At 45.8% G+C, this 19,078-nt stretch overlaps 1 non-coding gene across 1 annotated transcript; it reads right to left on the minus strand.

The window, feature by feature from the left end:
* Nucleotides 1-4,082: 4,082 nt before the first annotated feature.
* TRNAA-UGC (transfer RNA alanine (anticodon UGC)) lies at nucleotides 4,083-4,154 on the minus strand. The gene has a single exon. It is a non-coding gene; the product is annotated as a tRNA-Ala (tRNA).
* Between the last annotated feature and the right edge of the window lie 14,924 nt (nucleotides 4,155-19,078).

Genomic DNA, 19,078 nt, shown 5'->3' on the forward strand with positions numbered 1-19,078 from the left:
TTTTGAATGAAATGGCAGCCACATGCATGACAACCTGAATGTCAACCACTGAAAATGCACCAGCTATGGCGGCTCCAGTGCAGGCAAAAAAGCTGCTTGACCCAAACTGATGCAACTCCCATTGAGGTAATATGATCACGGTTGTGTCAAAACTCACAGCCCGCCAGGTGACAAGTTGGCTGGGGAAATTCAGTCTCTGAATATATTGACCAAGGGAGATTTAGACTCCAGGAAGAAGAAATTGTCTATATGTGCTTTCAGCTACCCCTTAGCCCTTCAACAAGCTCCTGCTCCTTAAATGGAGACTGTCTTGTCACAAATTAAAAGTCCGTTTGTTTTCAATGGCAGGGCAAACCCATGCTGCAGCGGGTGGCCAAGCCACATCCCTGCTTCCCATGGATAAGCTGCTTCTCCCACTGGCTTGGCCTGCTCTCACACTGTCACTGAAGACAGACAAAAATATGTATGCAAAAATCAGCCACGGACATTGAAATTCACAGGCATACCCTTGAAAAGAGCTGCTAAGAGATAGTTGAGGAAACATTGCATTGAGGACAAGGGGGGGAAAGAGCCAGCAGTAGTGTATGTATGTGGGGGTAGGGATCTTCTCTTTGAGTGGCTCATTCCCCGTTTTCTTTGGGACACAGAGGCCTTCTTGCCTTTGGCTGTGTCCCCTTCCCCATTATGTGTCTCACAAATCCCAGCATTGTAGTGCAGCTCAGCTTGCGTCATTCATGAGGGCACCAAGAGAGCAGAGACTGGTAGGAGCTGTGCCATCTTGGCTGATGGGTGAGCACAGCCTTTCCCTCCTACTCAGAGGAACAGTGCCACTCTTTTTCTCCCTGTGTGGAGAGTAAGTAGCCTACTGGGCTATTCTGCTGACCAAGCGAAGGGCAAAGTACTAGCCAAAGAGAGTGGCACCTGGCCAGTTGAGGAATGAGAAGAAAAGAGACTGAACAAACCAAGCCTGTCAATCCAAACCCTATTGTGTCTGAAAGTAGCAAAGGAAAGAACCTGCCAAGATTACTTCCTGCCCCAAGACTACCTCCAGGACAGTGTGGATTAGAAGTTCAAACAAACAAACGCCAGATCAGTCAACGGAGGCATAATGTTTCCTTGCCGATACAATGCAGTGGGAAATTCACTTCAGCCTATTATAGTGTTGCAGCCTACAGAGAAGTACAGATTGCAAGGTATGCTTTGGAAGGTGAAGTGCTTAGGTATATTGACATGGCCACCTGAAATGAGAATCAACAGTGGCCACAGAGATAGACATGCAAACACCAGCTCCCTCTAGTATCTTCAGAAGTTTAACTGTTCCTGTTCTGACCTTGAAGAAAACAAAGATTTTCTACGAATATCTACCATGAATGGCCATCTTAATGGCACCGAAACTATGGGACTGGGTTGCAACAAGACTTAAACTATCACACTGGGAAGAATCCAGTGTGCTCTAGATGAGCAAATGCCTAATGGTGAAAACGTGTAACAAATTCTTCCTGCTACTTTTAGTCCTCCTATTGCTCCTTTCACTTTTCTTGTTCCATATGTCCATTTTTCAATTGTAGGCCTTTGCTCCTACTTAGTGTGCACAGGAATCTTTCTGTGAACACTGCTACAGAAATCGAAAGCTTAGGTGATCATCATGTTCCGGTACCTACTGCAGCCAGTTTGATGTAGTGGTTAGAAGTGTGGACTTCTAATCTGGCAAGCTGGGTTCAATTCTGCACTCCGCCACATGCAGCCAGCTAGGTGACCTTGGGCTCGCCACAGCACTGATAAAAGTGCTCTGACCGAGCTGTGAGATCAGGGCTCTCTCAGCCTCACCCACCTCACAGGGTGTCTGTTGTGGGGAGAGGAAAGGGAAGGCAACTGGAAGCCACTTTGAGCCTCCTTCAGGTAGAGAAAAGCGGCATATAAGAACCAACTCTTCTTCAGGTGGAGCCCCATCAGATCCTAGTGCAACTCTATGGAAGCACCACTGGCAAAACTGCATGTCTTCCTATTTGTAAAAATGAACAAATGCCCAAAGACTGGGCTATAATTGCAGCCTACTCTTATTTCTGCCCACTGTATTGTTACCCCTGCTTAGTCCACTGCACTAGAGTACAAACATGCAGGGGATGGAACCTGAGTTTTGGGCATATGTACAGATTTGAGTATCAGCACTTTGAGAGAAGGTACACATCCAGGTCCCTACTGAAAGGTGGGTCTCATGTGTGAGGCTGTTAGGAAGTCCTTGGTTCATATCGCACCTCATGTAAGAACTCAGTAGATGGCCTTTGGTGAACCTTTAGCTTTCACCCTCAGGCCATATAGGCAGTATGGGAATAACCAATATAGAGATCAGATAAGTGACGTGCTTTGAACACTCAACAAATAATTTAAAATGCTGCTGTTATTAGAATATTGTCACATATACTCTAGTTCTCCAAGTAGTGGAAAGTTCACGGTCCAGAGCTTATCTGGGTGCTTCCCTTTAGAGGAGAACGTACTGGAGGTTTAAGGGGGGTGGCAAAGAAGTACAGCCACATCCTGGGCTACAGACCTGTTGCCTTGCACGAGAGAAAAAGAGATTTCTCCTGAACCTGCAAGCTAACTTCAGTAAAGGACTTCTGCTTATCTCTCCGACTCATCGCTGAAACCACACTTCCTATACAGCAGTCATAAGCTTCTCCTTCCTTTTCATGGGGGGTGGTCATCTCTTCCCATTTCTGATTTATTTCCTGTCCTTCTAAACCCACTGGCATTCAACATCCAATCCTTAAGACATGTGTCATGTCGGAAAGCCTGAGACACAATTATCAACTGGCAATGATTTCTTAGACAAGCAGGACATTACCAGGAATCCCCGTAAATAATTATCTCAAGTGGTAGTGCCCCTTTAAAACGAAGAGAGAAATGGGAGTATCCTTTTGCAAATTGGCCTGTAAGTGACCACACACCATGTCCCTGCATCTCTAATACTGACTGGAAACAGGACGTTCTTTTAAAATTCAAGGCTTTCGTGTTTGCAGTGTGTCATAACTCCTGGCTATCAATGTATACAAAACAGAACATAACTCTCCTGTCCAAACCAAATCAAAATGCACGGGACTTTCAGTTAGGCTTGGGTAAAAGGTCCTAGTAAAGCTGCACCCAATTTTAACATGTTGTCATTAACTCTAAGCTGTCCAAGTGAGGTTCTCCATCTTGGATAAGAAAGCCACCAGGAAGCATGAGAGCAGTGGCAATTAAAAGAAAAACACCTGTATTTCCAGCACTGTTCCAAAGTAGATTCAACATCTCAACAAAAAAAAACAAAGCTTCTTATACATATTTCCATTGCAAGTTTTTAAAAAACATGTTACTAAGGAACAACACACTTCAAATCTTTCATGTGTCACTAAGATCATTTTGGGAAAGAAAGTTATATTGTTCTCGAAGAAGCATGCTGCCGAAAACACTTTGGCAGCTTAAGGCTATGCCTGTTTATTCAAAAGTAAGCTCCACTGAGGTGAATAGGATTTAGCCCCAAGCGGGTGCCCTGACCTGGATAGCCCAGGCTGGCCCAATCCCATCAGATTTTGGAAGCTAAGCAGGGCTGGCCCCAGCTAGTATTTGGATGGGAGGCCTTCAGGGGATACAGGACCCTGAAGTGGAGACGGGCAACAGCAAACCACCTTTGCACACCTCTTGCCTTAAAAAGCCCTACAGAATCACCATAAGTCAGCTGTGACCGAGCCACACTTTCCACCACCAAATCAAGCACAGTAAATTGTGCACAGTTAAAGCTGGAAAGGTTTTGTATTAGATTTCAGGTTTTGTGCTTGATGTTAAATATAGTGCTTTATGAGCATGATGCGTGCTAAGTAACAGGCAGTTTTTCAATTTGCACATGCCTGGATTAACAGACCTAAGCACATGAGATAAATGTGGCAGAAGAAGGAGACATGAGGTCTTGTCACCCATGAACACACTTGAAGCGACAATATACTGAATCAGCCCATCGGTCCATCAAAGTCAGTACTGTCTACTCAGATTGGCAGCGGCTCTCTTGCTCTCAGGTAAAGGTCTTTCTCATCCGCCTGGTCATTTTTAACTGGAGATGCCAAGAATTGAACCTGGGACCTTCTGCTTGCAAAGCAGAGGCTCTGCCACTGAGCCACAGCCCCTTCTTCATAATCCCACTGCATCTGCAGACCAATGCAAGAGGATGTTGTTGGGTGGATATTGACGCTTTGTACACATGAAAATGGACCGAGTGGTCCTGACCTGGAGTGCATGTGCCCTTGGTAGAGAGCAGGAGTTCACCTCAGGATAACAGAGCTCAAAGCAGACACTCCACCCAGAGACCGATACGTAGCTGACTACTTTGCCTGTTATTCAACAGCTCTGGTGAAAGTTTGCAAACATCACACGCCCTTCCCAGAGGGACAGAGACTGTGGCAGCAGGCCAGAGCCCTTATCGCTGGTATATGGACAGAAAGGAGGAGGGCAGGAAAACAAGGCCAATCAGAGAATGGTAGGACCTGCCATCTCAGCTCCCTTCACCTAGCGTGGCTTGTGCTGTCCTTCAGTAGATCTACCTCTCTGTGTAGCCAGAAGTCTCCAAAGAACCCAAAGCTGCTAGTAAACACAGGGGAAGCCATACCCATTTCCTGCCATGATGTTCTCCTGTTCAAGGGAGAGAGGAAATGTTTTATTCCAGTCCTTTTAAGCTCTTGATGTAATTGTCTTGCTGTTTTCCCAGCCTGGGAAACTTGGTGCTTTCAATTATCTGAGCAGTCATGCACATGGCATGACAGGAGACCATCTTAGGGGACATCTCTTAGAGATCTATTGTTAAACCTTGTGCTTGGAGGTCCTGCAGAAAGAAACAGAGGTTGGAACAACATCGGCAGTGGCTGCTCACTTTGCAAGACCCAGTCTTGCTCTTTCATGCTGCACCAAAGGACTCGGTGGCCTGGATGGCTTACTTTGTAGCCTCAACCAACAAGCAAATATAAGGCAAGATGCTGTGCTGGGGAAAGGGAGGCAGCGTCAGGAGAGTCCTCACTATTGTCACATGCCCATAGGCAATGGTCTGCCCTGTACTAAGCCACTCCAGTGGTACTTAATGACAGAATATTGGGTAATTGGCAATACCAGGGAATGAAGCTGGGGCTTCACCTCTACAAAACATGTGCTCTGTCAGCAAATAAATTAAATATAAATATATTTTTTCTAGAGAAAGAATAGTGTTTGATTATTGCAATTCAAGATTAACTGGCAAATGAGGCAGAAGGAGGAGGATAAAAAAAGGTAACCTGGCTGCCTCTTTTCCTAACATAAGATGAGAGTAGCCATGTTGGATCAGAACAATGAACCATCTGCTCCAGGATCCAATGTTGCCCAGTCAGAGATGATAGGGAAACTCACAAGAGGAGTCTTCAGACAACAGTGCTCATCCACTGACCACTTCCCAACAACTGACAGTCTGAATATAGATGCCTCATGTGACCACTGAGCCCTGCCGCTTTCCCTTCATTCACACTACTTCTCTGTCCACTTGTTCTTCACCATACTTCTTCCATACCTCTTTGTGTCTTTATTTCTATGCTCAAGAGATTGGGCCTCTTGATGCTTGTGGTCAATTTCCTTTTAATTAATCCCCTTTTCTTTAAACAGTTGCCTGTTCGGAAGGAGAACATGGCTGCATCGGACAGTTCTGGCAAACTTACTGCTTACACGTCTGTTGTACTCAGTAGTCTTGTGGCCACTGCTCTCTAGTTGTTCTGCCCCTTTTGCCTCTCACACCAGATCCTGGGTACCACTCAGCATCAAACCCTGGGCCACCTCCCCTCCAGTTGGCTCCACAACTAACAGTGTTCTAAGCCCATTGAAGGCACTGGGGAAGGCACTGGCAAACCACCCCGTATTGAGTCTGCCATGAAAACGCTAGAGGGCGTCACCCCAAGGGTCAGACATGACTCGGTGCTTGCACAGGGGATACCTTTACCTTTACCTTTAAGCCCATTGATTTCAGTGCACTTAGATGGGTGTAACTCTGCTTGGAATGGCACTATTCTATGCTAACTATTCTAGGGTGCTATTATTTATCTTCCCTATAAATGTACTGTCTTTGTTAGGATCTGAGCAGACATTTGTTCAATCAGTGTGAGATAGATGAAGTCTCCCATTGTTTCAACACAGTCTCTTAAAAAAAACTGTCTGTTTTTTTCTTCGAAACCTTAGATGACTCTGACTGTTATGTCCCCCTTTGACTGTGTTTTCTTAGGTCCATCCATTCTTAAGTCCAATTCTTAAAGACAAGCTGGCTCAAAACATTTGGTATTTATTTACAAGGAGACAACTCCAACATGAAGAACTTCAGCTAACATACAAACTGGAAACTGAAACAAAAACTCTACCCAATAGGACCCAACTAAATCACACAGAAATTAGGGGAAGAGCACCCTGTTCCATTACATATATACAATAAATATACCATACTGACAGGGGGGACAATAGTGTGCTTCAAGCACTATGGTACTTTCCGAGCCTAAGGTTTCTATCCACACTGATTCCACGAAGGAGTTTGTTTGTCCTGTGCATTTAAATGTATTATATATCCCCCGCAATCTTGCAAGAAACTTTTCACCCTTCGTTGCTCCCAGGTAATCCTTTTTATGCAACTAGCACGCCATAGCCTAATCCTCCTACATTAGAAGCCAGAGAAACCCCCAGGTTACCAAGGAACAAACTGTGATGGCATGACTAGGTCAATCGGCTTAGGAATAGGTGGAGTGATAGCCCACAAGTCCAAGTTTATATTAAGAAGGGAAAGATGTTTATTATAAACAGAAGTCAGAAAGCCACATGTTATTTTTTTAAAGTAAAAAAACAACAACAAGGGAAAACTTATAACAATACAAAAGGTAACAAAAGCAAAGTGAAATAGTCATGCACTGATTGGTGCCAGGAATGAGTTTCCAAAGATAGGGTAGACTATAAATCCAATAATAAATAAATACATACATAAATAGAATTCTTGGCAGGGTTAAAAAGCCCAATTTGCAAAATTAGTCCTTATGCCTCAAGACCATTTCAAAGGTTGTTTTGGGCTATGCAACCCCCTCCCCCCAAATAATCAGATGGTACTATTCAGTTTACAACAATGCTCCACTGTCCACCCCTCCAAATCTCTCTACTTAACAAGAGATCCAAATTTATGTGTTTCAGGTAGATTGAAGTCTTATATTTTGGACAAAAAGACAGCTAATCACAAGGAGTACTGTCCAGGAAGATGTCTAAGCCAAGCACCCATAAATGACAGGTTCCTTATTTTGATACAGGTAAATTAACGTGCAGTGCCTTTGTAGCTATCAAGAGCAGAATATAGAAACATTTTATCAACTAGCAAACCACTTAAGTAAGTTAAGATCAGACATTAAGAGAAATGCCAAATTTTGCTTACCTCAGGAACTCTGGGACAAAGCAAACGGGCAGTGTTGGGGTTGTGGAGACAGGACCACCAGCAAGAGACATGGGGAAAGATTTCCCTGACTGCCTCTACCCTGTTGAAGAATACTCTACAGGGGGCATCAGGGGAGATATGCAATTAGCATATTTAGATAGAAAGTTCATAGTATTTTTCAGATACTCTCCTCCTGCGTCCTGATTGGTTCAGTTGGAGACTTCCTGCTCCTTTGATCACACTTCCTCCCTGTTGGCCTTCAGATGAGGAATGACTGTTAATCAGTTAGACTGCTAGGACTCTCGCTGTCTTTTTACAAGGTGGTTTCAATTCTCAATAAAGCTATTTATTTTTTAGGCAGCTGGTGCTTTATTCCTTTGCATATTAAAACTCTGCCAACAGAACACACCATGATGTGATATCAGAAAATCTGTGACTACACATCCAGCAATTTCCTTTTATCGTTAAATCAAAGCTGGATTGGGGACTAGATAAGGGCCACTATATAGTGAGGTGAGATTTCCCTCATCTCCTATTTATAGTTGGGAGAATATAGGGGCATCCAATGTGTAACTGCACTTTCTTCCTGGAGGACAATCAGCAGCTCCAGCGGAAGGGACAGTCGAAGCTTCTCCTCGGTGACTTAGCCCCAGTCTAGAGCCTCATCCCTCCCAGTGTTCAGCAGCCCAGGAGATCCCCAGGAGATACAGCTGCTTTGGGCCCGGGGCTGCTTCCAACTTTTTGCTCTATTGGTCATTCACAAAACCGGTTCTCATTATAACTCCTGATAATGATAAAGGAAGAACAGGCTAAACCCTGGGGAAGACAGAGCTGTGATCCATTTGTCCAAACCATTTTGTTAATGTCATGAGAGGCTGTCCTGGTGTTGCTGTGTATCTCGAGGTCTCAGTTTTTGCATAAGGAAAATCCTAGAGATAGAGCACAGGCTGCATATATGATATAATGTTAGCATATAGGCTACATGAACTACTAGTGGCACAAGATGAAAACTGGTTATCACAGTCACACCCCTAAGAATGAGAGCCATTGATTTAGCAGTTTGTGCAGCTGCCATGTGATTTGCTACAAGAGTTGTGGGCAACCAGCCTGAAATTTGGGATCAAAGCTGATCCCTGCTCATGGGGAAAAGCATAGCATCTTCACAGGAATGTGTCTTATGTCTGGCCAGTTGCTGCGGGGCAATCTCTGGCAACTTAGAGAGAGCCTCTCTTCCTGTTCCAGTTTCACTGAGAATTGGCCCATTTACATGCTAAAGGGAGGCAGGGAGAGCATCACACCACATATCTTGAGTAGAGTGCAGCAGGAGAAAGGGAAAATGCAGCTTCTTTGAAGGCCAAGAGTGATGGTTCTAAGAAGAACAGGGCATTCGCGAATCTGAGAATGAGGCAGGACACCAATGAGCTTGTTTGGCCTAAGTTGAGCAGAGCAGTGGACACCAGGTTCTTTAGAAGATGGACTGTTGCCTCATAAAGGCAAGACTCTGCTCCAAGCCTGGTAACATCACTCACTCAGGCCTACTTCCTTATGAAGGTCAAGGTGGGTAACATTATCCTGCTGTCACCCACACATAAGCACTATGCATAAATGCACCTTTTGGTGAAGGACAGAAATGATCTGACCATTATTAAATACATGTCAATCTCGGGTGCACTTTGTGGATATCCCAACATGTGGAAAGAAAGACTGCTGAAAAATGACCATAATCCAACTGCAGTTGTCATAGAGAAGAAATAGGCTTCATTTCATGATGTCAGCAATTCCTAGGCCTAAGACCAGGTACTCTCAGCTATTCAAACATACCTGGCCATCTTCCCTCTCACTGGAAACAGAATCTGCAATTGTTTCTTCCATTTATAGGTCCAGGCTTTGTCCAAAGAGCTCAGCCCCAGAGCTGATCCCATATTAATGAAAGTGGAGCAGATCACGGGGCAGGGGTGTATCTCCATTTTCTCATGAGTTAATCGTTTCCTGGTTAGGCTAACATTTACTTTAAGTGAGTATAAAAACAAACAAACCGGTTTTGCTGTCCACACAGCAAGTGAGCCAAGTACTTCAAAAGCACACATACTTCTGGACAACAGAAGCCGATCTGGTTGGAAATGCCACTGTTACTTCTTCTGCACCACACATTTAGCTACATCACAGTGGCCCACCTGTGGCCAGTGGATGAGAGAGTCTAGGAATTTTCCATGCCTCCTTTCTCAGGTGGCTGCTGCCTAATCCACAGCACGCTATGTGCTTTCACATTGCCAGCATGTCACCAGAGGGGGCTAATTAAGTCTTTTTTCACTGGAAAAATCTTGATCCTTTTTATTCATTAAATGCCTTAATGCTCTGGAACAGGCTGGAGTCAGATGGCTGGTAGCCCAGGCGAATGGCTAAAGTCGATGGCAGGGATGTCGTGAAAACAAAAGCAGGTAATCTTGAGGGCAGCACCCTATCTCACACTCCATGAGTGCCGCAGTTAATCTCAAAGGATAAAGAGAAGCATGGGCCCATGCATGTTCCCAGCAAAGCCCAAGGCCCTCTCTTGGCACTGGCTTTGCCCGAGGAGCAGTCAACAAAGTCCCAGGGACACAAAGAAAAATAAGGAGAAGGGAGAGAATGGGTTAAACCGAAGCCAATAAAAAGAACTGCCTGCAATCCTTACGCTCTGCAGTTGATAGTGTATGATTCTAAATGTTTGAACAAGCCAAACAGAGTGCAAATAGATTGGGAACAGACTTGCAAAAGATTTCCTGCACCCAATGGCAGCTGATCACCCTTGCGCTAGCCACCTGCTGCTTGAGATTCCCCCTTGCTCTTCTAAGGCACATGGTTGTTAAGGTTCCCACTTCATGCTACCTAGCTTCTGTCCTCTTTGTGTTGTTATTTAAATCAGTGGTCCCCAACCTTTTTGGGACCGGTCAACACTTGACAATTTTACTGAGGCCTGGGGGGGGGGGTAGTCTTTTGCCGAGGGATGTCGCCACCACCTGAGCCGCTGCTCCACTTGCTTTCCCACCAGTACCCCTGACTTCCCACCGCCTGCTGGAAGTTGCTGCCAGCAGCAGCTGCGCAGCGCCATGCCGAGGGAAGCCCCAGCCATGGCAGCCAATGGAGAGCACCAAAGGTGAGCCGGCGGCAGAGTGGCAGGGCAGCCCCCAAGGCAGCAGCCAGGGAGGAGGATGAGGAGGAGCCACGGCCCCGGACCGGGGGTTGGGGACAACTGATTTAAGTGATAGGAGCCACCTGGGCCAGGTTACAAGTGAACAGAGTAAGGACACCTAGGAGGGTGGCACAGATCCTCCATCTTGTCCTTTATCAGTTCCAGCTTGCCTTCCCTGAGCTGCTGTAGGGTTAGAAAAACCTCAGTGAAGACACAAGGATCTTATGCTCCCCCACCCCATAGGCAGAAAAGCAGCATGGAGAGAGTGAGTCGGAGAGCAAGGCCAAGGAGGTCTATTTGGAACTCGGTCCCATGACCTTCTGCAGGGCTTAGTCCTCGGAAGCATCTTTGGAACTGCAGCCTTTATGCGGGAAATGGGGTGAGGGGACAGAGGGAGGAATGTTATGCAGCTTCTCCTTGCAAGAGAAAAAGAAGAGGAGAGCTGTTTTTTTAATACCACATTTCTCACCACCCAAAGGATTCCCAAAGTGGCTTCCAAACACCTTTCTCTTTCTCTCCCCACAACTGAGGTAGGTGGGGCTGAGAGAGTTCTGCCAGAACTGATCTGCAAAAACAGCCCTAAGAGAACTGTGACTGGCCCAAGGTCATCCGGCTGGCTGCATGTAGACGAATGCAGAATCAAACCCAGTTCTCCACATTTGAGGCTGCCGTTCTTAACTGTTACATTAATCACATCTAGGGATGCCAACCTCCACGTGGGATCTGGGGACCCCCTGTAACCACAGCTCTTCTCCAGACTACAGAAATCAGTTTCCCTGGAGAAGATGGCTGCTTTGGAGGATGGTCTGTGTGATAATGGGCCCCACTGAGCTTCCTGTCCTCCCCAGGCTCCTTCCCCATATCTCCAGGAGTTTCCACACCTGGATCTGGCAACTCTATCACCTCCTCCTCTGCCAGTGGCCAGGGGAAACCTGGCAACCCTAATCATGTCTTGGCCTGCTTTGGGATCATGAAGGGGGGATCAGAAACCTCTGTGTAATCTCTCTTTGAGGTCTCAGCCCAGTCATTTCTAAGAGAAAGCCAGTGTGGTGTAGGGTTTGACTAGCATATACGAGATCATGGCTTGAAGCCCTAGTCTGCTGTGGGTGATCCTGGGTCAGTCACATGCTCTCCACACAAGAAGAGTTGGTTCTTATATGCTGCTTTTCTCTACCTGAGGGAATCTCAAAGCAGCTTACAATTCCCTTTCCTCTCCCCACAACAGACACCCTGTGAGGTGGGTGATGCTGAGAGAGCCCTGATATCACTGCTCGGTCCGAACAGCTTTATCAGTGCTGTGGTGAGCCCAAGGTCACCCAGCTGGCTGCAGGTGGGGGAGGAGCAGGAATCAAACCTGGCTCACCAGATTAGAAGTCTGCACTCCTAACCACTACATCAAGCATAAAATGAAGGAGAGGAGAAAGATGTATGCCACTTTGTGTCCTCCTTGGAGAGAAAAACAGGACATAAATTAAGGACATTTTTTAAAATGGGAAATCATCTATCAGTTACAGGCATCCATGAAGGACACTCATAAATCTCCCCCTCAAGAGCTCCAAATTTGTTCTCTCCTCCCTTCACCTTTTTATTGTTCCAGTGTTCTTTCCCAGGAAGGTCTTGTCCCCAATCCTAGACCGACACTTATGAACTGTGTCGCACTGAACACACATAGAAAAGGCTATAATTTTTAAAACATCCAAGAGGCCATAGTTAGGGTTGCCAACCTTCAGGTGGCAGCAGGAACTCTCCTGAGATTACAAATGATCTTCAGGCAACACAGATCACTTCACCTGGAGGGGGGGGGATGGCCACTTTACGTGGACTTTGTGGCATTATACCCAACTTGTGTCCCTCCTCTCCCCAAGCCCCCCCCCCTCAGTCTCCACCCCCAAAATCTACAGGCATTTCCCAACCTGGAGCATCCTTAGCTATATTTCCATATCTTTCTTCATGCTTTGGGCTGTAGCTGTTGTGTATGCAGCTTAGCATAGATGGGGGTGGGGCTCTTAGTTCAAACAATGGGCCTGCCTAATTGCCATTGGCTAGCACACAGTATCCAGCCTGCTATTAGTGACTTGTTTTGCCCAATCAGGGGGCTCCACTTAGGGCCAATCAAAGGCTTTTGCTGGAACCCCTCAACTGTATATAAGTTCAAGTGGTTTGGGTAGGGTGGGTTATTCAGTTGTATGCAATCAAATAAAGAACTGAAGTTTGGCACATGAGTATCCCCGCACCATATTGAACCCACTACTCAATAGTAGTCTTGACCAACATGCAATTTTTAAATTGATTTTGGTTTGTTTTGAGAAAGGTTTACATTATTAGGCTGTTCACAAGGAAATGGTAGAATTTGGGGGGGGGGGGGGTCCTCCCTCCTGATGGCTGGACTCAGACTTTGCAATGAGTAAAATGTTTACATGCATGGGGATCATCAGCTTCTATTTCAGCTCCCCAAACCCGACCATCAGTCACTGAACAAGAGCAAGCCCAGAACCTGCCATTTTGAGCACTTTGTCAGAAGAAAGCAGACTCTGCTGGTGTCCAAATGGAGCATGAGCTGATAACAATTCAAACTGGGGGGAGGGCACCAAGGAGCCCACCTTGGTGTACATCCAAGAATTGTGAGCGGCATAGATTTGTATTCTATTGATGCATCTATTTATGTAAGACATACTGTGCTCTCAGCCAAATAACAATCCTGGAACAGCGTACAATTAAAAAAAAATACAATGCATTTCAGAAAGAACAATGAAACCCTCCGGCACTAAACAATAACTCATAAAGCAGCAACAATCTTTAAAAAATAAAAGTAGTGCACAAGCAGCAGTGGAACCATGGAAATGAGCAGTGGCAACAGACCAGTGCTAAAACAGTAGCGGAGAGCTAAAGAATGAAAGGAAATGAACACATTAAGAAATCTGTGGCCTCGCCCAAAAAAAACAGCAAAAAACATTCCAAACTTCAGCATCATCATATTGTTGTGGTGCCGACATACCAATGCCATTGGTTGATGAGGCTGGAAAGCAGTGGTGCAGAATGGATACACCTGGTTTTGCATGCCTTGGGGCACATAATAGCAGTGCAGCTCAATGACATAATGCATCATTCGGGAGGCGGGCAAAGCATGGGCTATAAAAGGTGCCACATGCACCTGCCCAGCCTCTTCTCCTGGATGCTGCTGGAGAACTGTTATATCACCCAATAAATGTTTTTAAAATATATAAAATTAATTAACTCCCACCCATTTGGGAAACCCAGGGCCATCAAGAAACCTCAGGGTTCACAAAACCCTAGTTATGAAATCCTGCATTACATGTTTCTTGTGAGGGATTTCTTTTAAGAAAAATAAATAGTCTAAGAGATTAGCTGACACAGCCATTCAGTTATCTGAAAATTTATTTATTCTGACAGAAAATGAAGTGCACTGACTTAGGGTTGGCAGCTCTGGGTTGGGAAATACATGGAGATGGGGGGAGGGGTTTGAAGTAGGAAAGAATTCTAAAGGGGGATAATGCCATAGAGTCCACCCTCCAAAGTGGCTATTCAGGTGAACTGATCTGTGTCACTTGGAAAAGCCAGAGGCCAACTTGAAGGCCTCAAAAGCAGTCAGAGGCCTAGTTGTGGTCGCCTCCTGCACCCTACTGCTACTGATGGCCTTCAAGCTGCATTACAATTCTTGGGACCATTGGGAGGCTGATGGTCTCAACAAATGATTAAGAGGCTTATGGGCTGCATTAGAAGCTGCTATGGGCTAGAGGCTGCCCACCTCCGGGGTAGATCCTACAAGAAGGAGAAAACATTGATTGACTCAGATGGCTAAAAGCACTTGTGGGGTAAATATCATGAGCCAAGCTACACAGGGATTAAATGAGGTGACCTTCAGTACAGCCATCCTGAAATGAGAAGTTGTGAGGCTGGATGCTGTTACTCATCTGGTCATGACTTTGCCTCTCCTGTGGCCCTGAACTGCTGAAAGGAATCTGTTTTGCTTGGCTGGTCATTCTCCCTTGGTTCCCCTGAGATCTCCTTTGCTATGCCTGACTGGCTCCTGGTCCCTGGGTCATGTTCTCATCACCTTGGCTTACTACCAGTTGGCAAAAGTTCACAGAAGAACCACATTAAAAATAATTAATTGCTCTTCACAGCTCCTCTCCTGCATCCATAGAAGAAGCAACTGGTTCGATCTGAGCAACAAGCTTTCAGCACCTGTCGGTCAGCCTTGCCTTCTAGCCACATTGTGTTCATCCTTCACATAAAATCTGGTCACCAACTTTAACAGCATCCTGAGCAGGGGGAGTGCACAGAAAGCCAATAAGGTGTATCTCACAGGTATGCAAAAGACAAAATCTTGCCCCCCCATGTGTGCCTGCTCACTAGTTCCTGAATAACACAGGGTACCACAGCTATGTGTCATCCCCTCTCTGACCTTCATCTCATCATAGCACTACATAAAACCTAGCCAAAACTCCCCATTGTTCAGTAGCTAGGGAGTGTAGCACAGGACTTTCAGAGACCTTTATGCACATTTTGAGTGCACAGAATTACACTTTGGTAAATGGAGAAGCACCTACAAGGGATAGCATCACTGAAGAAGCACTAAAAAATAAAACTCAAGGGGGAGAGTGAAATCCATGAGTTGTTACAAACAGGGATGGGCATGAATCACATTTTTGTGGTTTACAAACCAATACACTGGTTGATAAACTGAATCAGTTTGTATTTGTGAGTGATTTAAAGTTTAAGCCCCTGCTTTCTGCTCCCCATAGCTTTTTGCAGGGAGCAGAAAGCAGGGGTTTCTAAATAGCATTTTGGTTTAAATGCCTTGGAATCATTTAAATCTTTGTTTTCTGTTTCCCATGAAAAGCTACAAGTAGCAGAAATCAGGAGTTTCCAAGCAGCTCAGAAGTGGGGACTGCCACTCAACTGTTTGTTTAAAGCAGGAGCCATTGAAACCCTGCTTTTGGTTCCCTGCAAAAAGCAGCTGATCAGCTGTTTGGAAATCCCTGCTTTCTGCTCCCCATGGCTTTTTTCAGGGAGCAGAAAGCTGTAGTCTAAATGGCACGGAGCTGTTTTTCATGGAGAGCATAAAGCAGGGTTCACCACATCAAAATTAATGGAAGTGCATGGTGGTTCTTTAGTTTGTGAACATTGCTTCCTGAATCATGAACGGCTCAAAATTAGTGATGAAATTTAGTTCATCAGCAGGTTTGCGTCCATCCCTAGTGCCTAATTGGTGTTGTTTCAGAACCTGACAACCAGTGGACAGGGGCTGGAATCCAGCTACCTGGGCCAGGAGTCTGAAGCCGCCTCCCACATCCCCCTCATTTGGACCCAGGTTCTCACACCCAAGCCTAGAGCTATGGATGTATGGGGGCAACCTAAGCCTGAGAACATCTTATAGGATGCAGATGAAAGCCTATGATATGGCAGTGAAGTCAGTGAAATGCAACTTTTACCCAACTACCATCGTGTCTGCTAAATCACACCCAGCACAATTGTTTAGGATAGCTCGATCTCTCACTGCCCTAGGCAACAAAACAATAGCCAATTGGATATTAGCTGTGAGGCATCTGGGAGTCATTTTGCAGACAAAATCACAACACTCTGCCGTGATCTCCCTCCAACCTTGGACAAAGAAAGTAAACTAGATGCTCCGTGGCTGTCTTTGGAGAGAAAACTGAGTAACTTCAGATGACTCACACTGACTGAAGTTGACAGTGAGACCCACCACATGCCCACTAGACCCTGCCCATCATGGCTAATAAAAACACCAGATAGAAGAATAAGGGGCCCTCTGGGAGATAATCAACCTCTCACTTGAAATGTGAGAATTCCCAGAAGGGAGGCCGTGTTCGCCTAAAGAGGCAGTGGTTCACCCGCTGCTGAAAAAGAGCCCAACAACTATTAACTGTTTTGCACCTAGCATTCCTGTGAAAAATGGCTGAAAGGGCTGTCGTGGACCAAATATCAGCATTCCTGGAAAAGCTTCAGTCGCAGACCCATCCCAGTCATGTTTCTGTCCTGGCCATGGGGTAGAGACAGCACTTGTTGTCCTGACAAATGACCATTGTCACCAGTTGGTCAGAGGCGGGTCAGCGCTGCTTGTATTATTAGACTTTCAGTAGCATTCAACACAGTTAACTATGAGGGGCTTTACGCACCGGGATCTTTGTTGCAAATTGGTCACTGAATGAAAAATCGCCATTTAAAATAGTGGAATTCGTCGTTATGCATACCTGCCTTTGTAGTGGAATCCAGTTGCGTTTTGTAGCGTTTCCCACAGCTTCCGGTCTCGGCAGAAAAGGAAGCGCTATTGCCAAGCTCGTCCCGCCCCTGGCCGTCAAGCAGCCAATGGGCAGCCGTTAGCATGCTCCCAAACAGCCCCTTTCCCTTTAAGAAAGGTTTAAAAAAGGTTTAAGAAAGGTTTAAAAAAAAAAACAGACCCATAGCAACGAATCTGGCGTTGCAACGGAGAGACCCATCCAGCTGCCTAATGTGAGCTGTCGTTTGATCGTATGATCGTTGCCACGCTGCCTCGAGTGATAAAAAAAAAATCCCCCCCCCCTCTCACGGGCCCGATTTTCGGCTGAATTAATGTGTAAAAAATAAAGGGACTTTATTTCAGCAAACGGGCTTTTATGTGGTTTGTGCTTAGTGACTAAAGGGGAAGGACTGAAGCCAGGGAAGCCTCTAAACAGAAAGAGGCTCGCTGGTGCGTTTATCCCCGCTCGCTCGGAGAAAAAAAAATGGCGATCGCTTCGCCGGAAGTTTGGAGGACAGGCTCAGGAGGAGGGACTTTGAAGAAACCGCAACAATGTTAACGCACAGGTCTTTATCGCTAGTGTTGCAGATTGTTTGCAAGAGTGTAGCGCTTTCCGGAGGGTGAATCCACTTTTTGGGATTCCCCTGAAAGCGCTACAACGAAGCGCTTTTTGCTGATCGGTTTCAGGAGTGTTGCAGATTGTCTACGACGTCGTGCGTTATGGCAAATCAATAGCGTTTCCAATTGGCAACCATTGTGCGATTTTGAAGCCGTGCAAAAAGCCCCTGAGATTCTAGCAGTCTTCTTTCCAGTTCTATTTAATATCTTCATGTGCCCTCTTACCCAATCGGTACAGATGTTTGGGCTGGGTTGTCTCCAATATGTGTCAGTTCAGTGACACCTTGAAGACTGTCTACACATATTGGACCGATCCTCTTCTCGTATGTACACTTGGTTGGTTGCTGTGTGCAACTTGCACAGGGAATGGGCTGATAGGTAGTCTGGGATATGTGTGGATGTTCTGGCATGGAAGGCAGCCTTGGGAGTCTCACCCATCCCCACAATTTCTACGGTCAGATAACTCAGGCAGCTTCCCCCTCCCCTTTGAGTTTTATGTATCAGGGAAGGATGTCTGTGGATGGCAGCAGGAATGCCTGCAATGTGGGCAGTCTGATCTTTGCTGGGGAAATGTGCCCTTCCCCAATGGGCTGGGAGGGATGCTCTGGCCATGTGCCTCTGTGGGATATACTGTCTTTTTTCCCTCCCTGTCTGGTGGCTCTCCATGTTGGGGGAATGATTCTGGGGGGTGTTGGAGTATACAAGATTTGTAACATGCATGATTCAAAGGGATAAAGAATATCCTGCTAGGGGAATTGGAAAATATGTGCATTTAGCATAGTTAGACTAGGAACTTCCTGGCATATTCAAATAATCTCCTTCTCTGTTCTGATTGGATCATTTGGAGACTTCCTGCTCCTTTGAGCACATTTCCTCCCAGAATAGAACACTTGCCTCCAGAACAGACAAAACAGATTAAATACATGCAGAACAGATAGTCAGTTCTCTCTCTCTCTCTCTCTCTCTCTCTCTCTCTCTCCAAAGTTTGTCTCTCTTCTTAATTACATTAATGTCATTATTTTAAGCACTTGATGCTCTGCTCTTTTTGCATATTTAAACTCTGCCAACAGGGGACAATTTCCCTGTAAAGGACCCTGTTGTTCACTGTGGCAGTTTATTATAATGTGCCCATTCACATCCATCCATCCATCCATCTTCTTAGATTTTTATACCGCCTTCCCATGCAGCCCAAAGAACTCTTTACTCTTCAGTAATACATTATAGAAGATTTTTCCAACCTTTTGACTGTGGAGGCTTCAAGTACCCTCAGAAGTGATGTCAGCTGGCCATGCCTCCCTGCCATGCCCATCAGAAGGCGTGAAGTATCACCAGAAGTAGTATCATCACCCACACCCTTCCTTTCATTCCCTTCACTACTACTAGGGTGGTTCTGCTTCATGTAGGCCGAAAAGGAGGACAGAAGCTGAATAGGCAGCCCAGACCCCCACACCACATACCATGCCACAATTGACCCCCTTCCTCTTTGATTTTTACACCTATAGGCTACCCACCAAATCCTCTGGGAGGAGGCAGGCAGTTCCTTAGGTAGGAGGGGAAAGGCTGCAGACCCCTCCCATACCTCCCATGGACT

The sequence above is a fragment of the Paroedura picta genome, chromosome 3 (assembly GCF_049243985.1).
Source record: "Paroedura picta isolate Pp20150507F chromosome 3, Ppicta_v3.0, whole genome shotgun sequence".
In the NCBI taxonomy this organism is placed as follows: Eukaryota; Metazoa; Chordata; class Lepidosauria; order Squamata; family Gekkonidae; genus Paroedura; species Paroedura picta.